At 36.5% G+C, this 12,000-nt stretch overlaps 1 protein-coding gene across 4 annotated transcripts in view; it reads right to left on the bottom strand.

The window, feature by feature from the left end:
* GTDC1 (glycosyltransferase-like domain containing 1) overlaps positions 1-11,754 on the bottom strand; it is a 307,853-nt gene extending 296,099 nt beyond the window's left edge. For 2 of the 4 annotated variants that reach the window (XM_012728985.1, XM_012729002.1), the window contains exon 1: positions 11,681-11,754. The gene's annotated coding sequence lies outside the window, so the exon portion shown is untranslated. The remainder of the gene's footprint in view (positions 1-11,680) is intronic. The other 2 variants (XM_012728989.1, XM_012728981.1) reach the window with 1 other exon arrangement.
* Positions 11,755-12,000: the final 246 nt, after the last annotated feature.

The raw sequence follows: 12,000 nt of genomic DNA, 5'->3' as shown, positions 1-12,000 counted from the left end.
AACTGCTACTGTGATTGGTTTTACAGACATTAATCTGAAAGTGAATTAAAGGCAAGACTGGAAGCTGAAAGATCATTTATCAGGAAATTACAGTCACTTGATTTGGACACAGGTAGAGACTTAAAATCACAATACCCTGGCTTTAGCAACATCTCTCTCCTCCATTAACCAGCGAGGATACCTTAATAGGTCACTTCCTCAGTACATAGTCCCTGACCTGCAAGTTAGAATAATAAACTCTACTCTTCCTATTTCACAAGTTTATTACATTAGGTTACTTTAAATATAAATAAAAACATATTTGAAAGTTTTTCACACATTGTAAGGTACTTTGAGGAAGATGATAAAATTAAGATGGCACAAATTATTGGAATACTTTCAAAATGACTCAAGGACATTAGAGTTGGGAGATGAGGGAAATAAAATAAAACAATGTCAAAATATAAGAAAATGCTCCTTTAAAAGAAACTCAGAAAGACTGAAATAGGACATCTGAAAGACTGAAAAAGCTCACTTCTAAAGCAAACACACCAACTTAAAACAGACAGAAATGCTGAACTATAGTGTGGGTGATGGGCAATGATGTGAAAAGGAGCTCTGAGAATTGTCAGCAATATCAAGCAGATTGAGTGTTTTGGGATATGTATCTATGACACAAATACAAAGCAAGAAGAATGGAAATTGTAAGATTCAAAATGTAGTAAATAAATACCTACCAAATGACAAGGACAATATGCACACACGCACGCACACACACACACCACACAAAGGTATTACAGGAAGAAGAATGCAGAGTTCAAAGCAAAAACTCATGGTAAATTGCTCTTGTAACTGAAAAGTCAAGGTCATGTGGCATTAGCATGCCAAAGCAATTGAGACCTAAGGGGAAAAAACCTCTACAATTGGCTAGAAATGGTCACCTTCAAGAACAAAGTTCAAGTACAAAGGTGGGAAAAAAGCCAGATTGCAAGGAGTTAATCACAATTCTATGATCCTAATATGAAAAAAGCAGTTGCCAGTAAGCTGAAGGTAAAATTCACGGATAAGAGAAAAGCACATTTAATAACTGAAATGGGACAAACTTTATCTTAAGAAAGCTTCTCAGGATTTTTAACACTTGCACAGGAAAAAGGGACATTAATTTTTTTTAAATCTCCCAAAAGACATATAAAGTAGTAAAACAAGGAAGCTAAATTTTTGCTGCAAGCTAAAGGATAAAATAATAAAGAAAAGAGAGAGAGGTGAGTAGCCCTAACAGTGATCCAAACTTCTGATTCCAATTAATTCACATACACTAAACAAAGTATCTCGGTAACTGACATTTAGTACTCTGGAAAAGTCCGAGTGTGAATGAATTTCTTTTTTGCTAAAAAAAAAACAGTTAAAAGGATAACTATGTTGCATTTAGATAGTGAATATACCTTTCTAATGCTCTCAATTTTCACTTCTTAATGTATGTATATGTAGATAAAACATAAGGCTTTTTTATGGCTCTGTTCATAATGAGCAATGATACTTACATAAATATTGTTACTTTTAATCCCATTTCAAAGTATAATATGTTCAAAAAAATAAATTTTTTAAAACTTATATTTGCAAACACTTAACAGAGGATGATAGTTCAATTCTCTTAAGAATTGTGATGATCCCAGCATCTACCTTGAGGTAGGTCTCCAAAAAGGAGTGAAGGACAACAAGAAAGTAGACAGGTCTACTTGTGTTTCAATCACACGTTAATTTCAAAAGTGTGTTTAAAATCAAGTTAATTCTTAACATTTTGCATTAAGAAAATGTTCTTCCAAATTACAGATATATTTGATAAAATACCATTTGAATCAAGTAGGTCCTTTTCAACCCCAAATCTACACACTTATTATGGAGTTGGGTCTTTTTCGCAAGTATGAAAAGGTTCTCAGAAAACACACCAAGCAAAATGATCAAAGAAAAGATACAAGGTACCAGAGAAAAAAATCCAAATCTCCTTGATTCTGACTAAGGTACAGTAAGAAAGAGCACTAAACTAGAGGAAGTTAGTGCAATCTTACCCATAAAAAAACAAACATTCAATTACTATACTACTCAGTTTCTACTTTTGGTAAAGAGAAATCTCACCTATCACACCTACTTCCAAAACTGTTGTGATGATAAAATGAAGAAGCATATGTAAAGAATATAAATAATTACATTTGTGAAGAATGACAACTATACACATATACAGAGAATTTCACAAATACAAAGCTATAATTCATTAATCATTATTTTATAGTACAGATGGCTTATTTTAATTAATACATACACTATCTTTATGCTTAACAAAAATTTTAACATTTTAATATCACATCATCACTTCAAGTAAACCTTAAACTTTAATGAACATATTTGGTTGCAAATGTCAATATAGCCAAGTTGTAATTATTCAACTAGGTCTTCTACCTTTTTCACAAAGTATTCTACCCAAGAAAAAAAATAATCACAGTTACATTCAAATTCAGTAAAAAACATTTCAGAGCTGCTCTTTTAAAACTCTAGCAGGAAAGATGCTTAAATAAATTATGTATTTAAGATTACTGCTATTCAATCTTACTTCCTTTTAACAAATTTCAGTCTCTAAGATTAAAAATACTCAGTATTTTTCTTCTTATTTGTCTGAGATCATCGCCACCAAATATACAACTAGAGCTTTTAATAAGTATTGTTTTCCAGGTTGACCAAAATTATCCAACTGTACTTCTTTCCTCTACAGAATAGCCTAAACTCTCCCCCTGATTTTTAGAAGACAGAGAGTATAAAGATTTTCCTTACATTTTCAAACAGAGGCTTGTTCTTCTATTCAACAAATAAAGTAACTTCATGGAAATAGCTGTTAGATAAAATCATCATGTCGTAAAACATAACAGCAGTCACAAGCATTTGAAACGCACTTGAAGTGTGACCCTATTTGCTTACACTCTAGAAATAAACATATAATCCATGCTGCTTTCTTAATCACTGCAATCTAAATATTGAACAGCTTGGCTTCCAATATTATTTTACCAGCACACAGAAGGAACCAGACTAGACATTTTGTGATTAATCAGTTTAAGAATAATCCATTTCTCAGACCTATGTCTCTCTTGAAGCCAGTTTTAGAGAAAAATGTTAATTTAGCGTCAAAAAGTAGTTTTCCAACATGAAGACTGAGTTATCACCTATAAAAATGTAAGTAATTCAAAGTAGGTAATAATATAAATACTTATACTTAACCTGACACTCCAGGTAGAGAACAAAACTTAGATGAAGTTTTTAAAAGATTTCAATGTCTTTTTATGCAGGGCATGTGGAAAATGTTTCTGCCTCAATTTTTACCAACACCTCCCCCACAACACACACACACCTTTAAAAAACTGCAATGAACAAGCAGGAAATAACTATAGGAAACGTAGATGAAACAAATCATTCCACTACCTCTGCCTTAACCTGAATCTCTGATTTTAAAACCTCTGACAATCAATAAATCTTAGTGGAGAGGGAAGTTTCAGGGGACAAAAACTAAGCATCGAAGCTTCTGTGTACCTCTCCTTGACGCCATTTTCCTCCCCCTTTCCCAAAGGTAGCTACTGTGCTATCATTCCTATCACTGTTTAAACATCATCTACATGTGGCTGCTTTTATAGAACTAAACTCCATAAACCCACAGGCTGTATTGAGATAGTCTTCTGTGCACCATCTAGTAATCAGTGTACTATAATCACTTAAATGCTACAAATAACTCTAAAGAAAAATTAATAAATATTTAGTAAAACAAATTAAACAGCCATACTTTATCACAATAGAAAAAAAAAAGAAAAATTTCATCCCCATTTATGAACCTGGGTGAAGTTATCTACTGAATTATAAAAATTACTGAAAAACTAGGTTTGAATTTAAGAGATTAAATAAAATTTAAAATGCAAAACATAATTTAGATTAGTAAAAACATCTCTCTCATCCAGATGACCACCTAAAATTCAACAATTATAATTTATACTGATATTTTTTATCTCATCACATTGAAAGTTATTTTTCTATATTCCCTAAGGGGTCACAAATAACGCCAAGCACAAGGACTGATATAATCACACGCCAAAAAATTCCAGCACCCTCACACTCCAAACTCTCCTCTGTGGATCCTTCATGCCCCATATGTTGCTAATAAAACCATTTGAATGATACCTATGAGACAGTTTTACTGACATAGTAGCAGGCCTCTTGGTTCTTTACAAGGCAAACCATACCACCAGAACTGTTCCAAATGCAAATTTTAGGAATAAGGCAAACAGAAATCTACATTGTGTGTGTGCATGCATGTGTATGTCAGATACACACACACACACATTTTAGAATTTAAATCACGATTCTATTTGATTTTCAAACTTTCAAAAAGCCCATACTAGTTGCATAGATACATAGAAGATTGAAAATCTGACAATATTATCCTTTCATATTGCTAATATGATCAATCCAAATTTCTGGTAGAAAATGATGACCTAAATTTTTAGGAATATTATAATTTACAGTTTATAAACATGGGGGTTGGAGGAGAATGGATCACTGAAACAACAGTTAGAAATTTACAAGCTACTAAACTGATAATCTAGTATCCATGTACCTGACTTTCTACTTCAGAAAGCTCAAATAGTTTTAGTACAAGTATAGTTAAATTCACCATATGCAAAGTTATCTTACAAAACATGAATGCTTAAGTTAAATGACTAATAAAAAATGTTTTCTAAGTCTTTAAGTGCTGACATTGTATGAATTTCTCAATTAGATCAAGACAAATGCATTCTCAATTTTTTCTAGTCAGGGGACCTCTCTCTAAGATGCTATTTCAACAGGACCTCAGCTAATAAATCCTCTGAGAACAAGATTTCTTTAACAAGTTAGCCTAAGAACAAAAGAGAGAAGGGGAATTTTAGTGTCCTTTGAGTTGTGATGGCAGCAAACAGGAAAGAAGAGGATTAAGTTCTGGTTCAAGTAAAAATCTTTCATAAGACTGTCTGACTATTATCCCAGGAAGCATAAGTCCCAATCAATACTACCATGTAGAAGGGCTCAGGCTGAGAAGGCCTGGAACTCAAAGGGTTCAATTCATGATCACATCTATACTCTATACCAATTCGCATATAGTGTAACTTATATGAATAGTTGTATCTCCAGAAGCAAACTTCTGACAAGCACAGAAATTATCAGAAAGCACATTTTTATTGGAAGAGGAATTACTGCATTTGAAGTCATAAAATTCTAGAATTAGGAGGGACTTGAAAGTCATTCATGTATCCTTTCACCAAATGCAAGAAGCATCATGCGGCATTCTTGATGACCTAGTCGTCTCTTTAGAAAGACTCGACCACAACAAAAAAACAAAAAACCAGGCTCTCCCTGATAGGCAACCAGTTAAAGCACCGCATTATTAAGCTCTCTGAAGCCACTGCAGCACAAGTTCAATCCCCCACCAAGGAGCTGACCCCCATGGCGTGAAGAACTCTCCTGACCCATCCGCTGCTCCCCTTAGCAGTGTACTTCAGTAGATCTGCCTGTTCTGCTCCCCACTCTGTCTCTGGTGAAGTCTCTCAGCCACCACACCTCTAATCTGTACCCTAGTTCTGTAAGCATAAATAAATAAAATCTTCAAAAAAAAAAAAAAGAAACTAAAAATTTATTAGTGATCCATTCCTCCAGGTTTTGACTGAATGCTGGTACTCTATTTCTGCCCTAACCCTCTTCTTCATCCATCACTTTGGCTTGCCTTGTTAGACTTCAAACCGGACCTGCTTCATCATATCTTGATTTGACTTTGTCCAAACTTAAAGAAGACTTCAGGTGGCCACTTACTGAAACAAACTTTCTGAATGCAATTAAAACACTGGTCTGATACTACCTCAGAATTATACCTCCTTGGCTTTCCCTCATCTATGACATGTCACTACTACCACAACCACAACCCCCAATTCTGTCCACTACTCAGTCCTAGCAGCCCTTTGATTACAAGCATACTTAATACTAAAGGAATCCATCTTGGCCTCCCCAGTCTGTTTTCTATGACCCATATCTGTGCTGGTCTTTGGCTGGCTGTTAACATTTTATCAGGATCTCAGACCACTTGGAGTTCTAATAAAAACTCCAGATCTTGTTCTCTGAAGCAGGCCTGACTGCATATATAAGGCTTCATATAATTTCAGAGTTCCCTATGAATCCAAAGTTAAGAATCTCTAATATCTATAATAAGGACTCATATTTTAATTAAATACAGACTCCATATACACTTTATTCTATATACATCATACACACATACAAACAGAAAAACTTTGTTTCTTTCTGACTAGAGAGTATCTAAAGATAATACTGAAGAGAAAGTTAGGTAAAGGCAGTCAGTTAGTAACAGTGTTCCAAACCTCTAAGTCCACTTATCAGCCTGACTGAGAAATAGCCAATAGAGTCAGGAGGCCACATCTCCCACAAATCAGTCTGACTCGAGAGCAATCCTGTGCCCCCTCCTCCACAACCCAGTAAAGAGTGTCATGTCAGAATACCAACACAATAGCACAGTACTAGAGCAATGCGAAGGTAGGCCAAGTAATATGTGCAAACCGTGGGGTTAGGTAGCCTAGGAAACCCCATGGTTCCAGCTAGCTAATCAACAAGAAACACAACATGGAGACACACAATAACCAAACTCAAATAAGCACCAACTGCTCACCACCTCAGTGGTGACCCACTTGGGACTCCCCTCTCGGCTCAGAGCTTTCCTAGCGTTCATCCTACCTACCTACCTACCTACCTACCTACTGATGCTTCCACTTTACTATTCTATGGAAGCTATAATCTTTTAAGAGAACAAAGATGTTAAATTAATTTGTCCTCTAGACTTCTGCTTTGTAAGGGACTCTCAACACTCGCTCAACCCCATTCCAGTTTACCTATATAACAGGGGAGACTCCCTTATAACTTTGAAGAGCCTTATATACCTTAGGCTTCTCAAGGAACAACACTCCCAGGAGACAAAGGGGGAAGAACAAGGTGAGACAGCAACCACCTTCACACCGCTGAGTAGTGACGGAGAGGGAGATGACAACACTCTGGGGCAGCAGCACAAACCAAATCAACCCAGTCAGCAACGCCTAAACTTGAGGAGGCCAGCAGGATTCTGTGACCAGAGATGGCAGCGACCCTCTTAGCAAACTAGATGAAAAGTGTGGTTTTAAGGAGTTGTTCCTAGTTCTCAGCCCAGCCTAGCCTATTCCTTCTGTTTGTTCAAAGATCCAATAAACTATTACATCTTAATAAATCCCATTCTGCTAACACCAGCTGTAATGAATCAGCTGTCTACCATTAAGAGCTCTTTCCATTATACAGACCAAACAAACAGAACACATGAAATATAATACCGAAACCAAACTTTAAAATGTAAGTCCATGGTTGTATAGCAGTGACTGTACTCCATCCCACTGAATTGTACAGTTAAAATGGTTAAAATGGCAAATTTTGCTGTAAAATCTATTATAGTTAAAAAACACAAACACACATAAATATATAGAGAGAGACTTAGAAATCAGGAGCTCTCAGATAAACTTGGTTTTGTTAACTTGTGTCTTCCCAGTAGGAGCAGCCAAGCAAGTCACTTATCCTGTTGGTCAAGCTTCTAGGACTCTTGAGTATAAAAAGTAGAAGAAATCTCCATATATATTCAGAATTAAAGACTAACTTCAGGACCCTCCCTGGCGGCAGAACAGGTGAAAGCATAGCACTGTGAAGCTAGCCGCAGCCACTTCAGCACAAGTTCAATCCCCAACAGGGAGGTGACCCACATTGCACAGCAGACCTCTCCTGTCTCGCCCGCTGCCCCTCAGCAGTGTACTTCCTCAATCGGCCTATTCTGCTCCCCACTGTTTCTGGTGAATCCTCTCACCACCCCTGTACCTCTGGCCTATGCCCCAGTTCTATATGCATAAATAAATAAATCGTTTTTTTAAAAAAAAGTGACAACTGGTTGTGAGATCAGTTTTCATTAAAAAAAAGAGAAAGAATAAACCTTTGTAATTGGTGAAATGAAGGAGTGAAAAGAAAAAAAAAATATGTTGCAAAAATTAGTATGTGACTACTATGGGCCATGCTTTCTATACATTATCATTTAATCCTCACAAGAACAATGCTCACCCAGCCCCATTCACAATAACATTTTAAGGTAGATGCTATAATCCTTTTCACAGTGCTAAGAAAATAAAGAAAAGCTAAGCACCTTGCCCACGAGGTGCAGCTAGTGACTGCTGGAGTAATGGCGATCAAGATCTATCTGACTCCAAAACCATAGTTCTTTCTATGCTGCATTTCTCTCCTTTTTTTAAAGATTTTATTTATTTATACATACAAGAACTGGGGTACAGGGCAGACGTGCAGGGGGTTGAGAGGATTTACCAGAGACATAGTAAGGAAAAGAACAGGCAGATCCACTAAAATACACTGCTGAAGGAAGCAGCACAGGGACAGGAGAGTTCTGCTGTTCCATGTAGATAGCTCCCTGGCTGGGGATCGAACTCAGTGCTGCAGTGACTGCTGACAGCTTCACAGTCATGAGACTTAGTCCCAGCGCCACCAAGGAAACCCCACATTTCTCTTATTGACTGCCACAGCTACAGTGCTCAGCAGGCAAGGGCTAATTAAATTATCTGCTGTGATGGAATCATCCCAGAGCCAGGAAAGCAATTCCTAGAAAGTGTCACCTAGACCATTAATACAGTAGGCCCTGTAGAGTCAAGTGTGATGTTCAAATATAGAAATAACTAAATGATGATGATGATAATGATAATAGCAACGAAATACCATTTACTGAGTGCCTATTATGTTTAAAGAGCTTCTTATACATTGCTTCATTTAATCCCCCTGAACATCCCAGTAAGACATGCACAGTAGGTGTTGCCTTCATTTTACAACAGAAGAAAATGAGATGTACAGGTTAAGAACAAAAAGAAAGATTGCACCACAAATTAAGTTCAGAGACAGAATTTGAACCCAAATCCCTATGATTCACAAACATACGGGGAGAGGGGATGGTAAGGGCACAATTTATATTCCCCCTTATCCTCTTAAGAGACAAAGGTGGGCCTTAGACATGTAAACATTCAATAAATCGCTGACTTTATGCTGAAATGAGGGACATAATGCAAAAACAAGAGGTGATATAAATTCAGCAGACTAATGCCGATATAGAGAGGAAAAAACATGAAGGAAGCAAGAATAATGAAGAATGAAAATTAGAACCCCCTTTCCTCACACTCTTCCAGTCTGGCCCAGTCCTCCATTTACATCCCAACCCCAAGGAAAAGTGCTATGGAAAGGAAAGCACAACAACTTGCTCTATCAGCCTGAGCATGCTACTAGGAATCACACATATTACTGGTCCTACGAAAACAAGGAATGTACCTACAGGTTGTCTAGTTCACATGTCTGCTCACAGGTGATACTGACACATCAGTTTTAATTATTATCATCCTAAGACTCCTTTGTCCACCAAGTTCAACCATCAAAGAGTAATGACAATTGGGGAGATGGTGTTCATCTCTTCCTTTGTCCAGCCTGGCTTTATAATGGTGATATAACTAACAAGTTGGGAAATGGCATAACGATGAGGTAGATTGGAAGCCAGGAAGCATACATAGTCTATACCCCGAGACCCAACAGGTCCTCAGTGAACAAATAAACTTTTAAAATCATCAAATACATATAATCTGCATTTGTTACACATTCAGCAGGACAAGGTGTAGTTAGTAGAAAAGGAAATAAAATCTGGATAAAGGTAATATATTTTGAATGAGGAAATAAAATTACAAAATATATAACTAAATGTGGAAACTCACAAAAAGAGAATCTCGCATTAGCCAAGTACAGCACCTTACCTTTTAATAAAAAATATGCCTAATATTTAGCAAAATAACATTAATGAATATTTCTTAAGTGAACATTACTACGTTTAGCAGCATAAAGTTAACAGCAACAGGAATTCAGTATATTCCCACATGACAATAATGAGCTGCAAAAGGTCAAGAAAGCCCAAGACATTACATACACAATGACGGAGTCACTGTTTTCCTTTATTTACAAACAGAGAAAGAAACTTATTTATTATCATTATGACAGGCCCACCCATATATGGAAATAGTAGCTTGTGGAGTTCACTCAAAAATATGGTACAAAACCACATGTGCTGGACTACATGAAACATCCAGTCTCAGAAAACAAAAACACTACCATTTAAAATTAGATGCTAGCAAAATTAACAGCTTATAGAACACAGGCTTCCATTAAACAAAGACAGTATGTGACTTTGGATTCTTTTTTTTTTTTCCCTTCAATTTAATTAACATCAGGACACTGTCACCTGTCAAAACACCAAATCAAAAATAAATTAAAATTGTAAAAACCGCTATGAAGAAAATGAAACTGATAGCGCAAAAATAGAAAATAACCTAAATTTCCATCAACAAGAATAAATATAACTTAAAAGTAACGCAGTCATAATAATCACTGAAACATAGAGGTGGTGTTATGGGCTGAATTGTGTCTCCCCAAAATCAAATCTTGAAGTCCTAACTCCCAGTGTGACTATATTTGGAGACAGGGCCTTTAAAGAGGAGATTAAGTTAAGGATGTTTGGACATACGCTCCATCCAATCTGACTAGTGTCCTTATAGGAAAAGGGAATTGAGACACACACACAAACACATCTAACGTATACACTCACAGGCCATAACAGAACCTAAGTAGCTGACCCAAGTGCAAGCAAAAACACAAGAGAAAGCACCTTTGAGCTTGGACTTCCAGCCTCCATCATTTCCAGGATGATGAGAAAACTAATTTGTGCTTTCTAAGGCACCCATGCTATGGCATTTTGTTATAGTAGGTCTAAAAATAAATACAGGGTCCTCCCTTGTGGTGCAAGGAGTTAAGGCCCAGCACTGCAAACTGGCAGCAATGGCAGTGTAAGTTAGATTCCCCGCCCCGTGGGTGACCCACATGGCGCCCCACACCTCTCCTGTCTCACAGGCTGCTCCCCTGTTCTGCCCCTGTCGATCTGCCTGTTCTGCTCCCCACTCCTGTCTCTGTTGAATCCTCTTACCACCGCTGCACCTCTGGCCTGTACCCAGTTCTGTATGCATAAATAAATATATCTTTTTTAACAAATACAAACAGCTGCAAACTTTAAAACAAGTAGCTGGGTCTTACCATAAGAGGTTTTGTTTAGTATGTTTGGAGTGAGACTTAAAACAGATCTAGTAGCTTAAAGGGTATGTGAACATGCCCACTTTTGATTTAAAGCTCTGCTGTTGCCATCTTAAGATTATCCTAAATTTTTGAAAATAGGATCCAGCATTTTCCTTTCAGACAGGTTACACAAACAAATACCCAGTCCTGTGTTGAGGATTTGTATTCTAACAAGTCCCCCAAATGCTGGCTGTGGGAGAGCACTACTCTAAGAACCACTGAACTATATAGCAATATCTATCAACATAAGTTGATGATGTAATTCGGTCTAAAACATTAAAAAAAAAAAAAAGCAAGAAGCAGAAGGACAGGCACAGAATAACATTAAAATAAGATTTTTTATAATGGATACATACATATTAAACAAAACTATAAAAATAAGCATGGCCATGTGAATACCCACCTCAGAATACTTGCTCCCCAGGAGATCAGGGAAAGAGGAGAATGGGATTGATGATCATTACGATAGAAAGTTTCACCAGTCTATAAAGTTCTGTTTAAGAAATTAAAAATTGAAGTAAATACAACAAAAAGTTGTGAGGAAGTTACATTGTATCATTCTATATTTTTGTGCTTTTAAGTAAACTACACATTAGTAAACAATTTAAAAGTGAAAGGCACTTACAATATGTTGTAATAATCTGAATGGCTTTAGTATCACCTACAGCCAAGCAAAATATTTCATTTGAAATTATAAAATTAAACCAGTGGGAAGAACAAGTA

The sequence above is a fragment of the Condylura cristata genome, unplaced genomic scaffold (assembly GCF_000260355.1).
Source record: "Condylura cristata isolate star-nosed mole 26May11 unplaced genomic scaffold, ConCri1.0 scaffold00002, whole genome shotgun sequence".
Classification (NCBI taxonomy): domain Eukaryota; kingdom Metazoa; phylum Chordata; class Mammalia; order Eulipotyphla; family Talpidae; genus Condylura; species Condylura cristata.
This window is presented reverse-complemented; position numbering and strand designations above follow the sequence as displayed.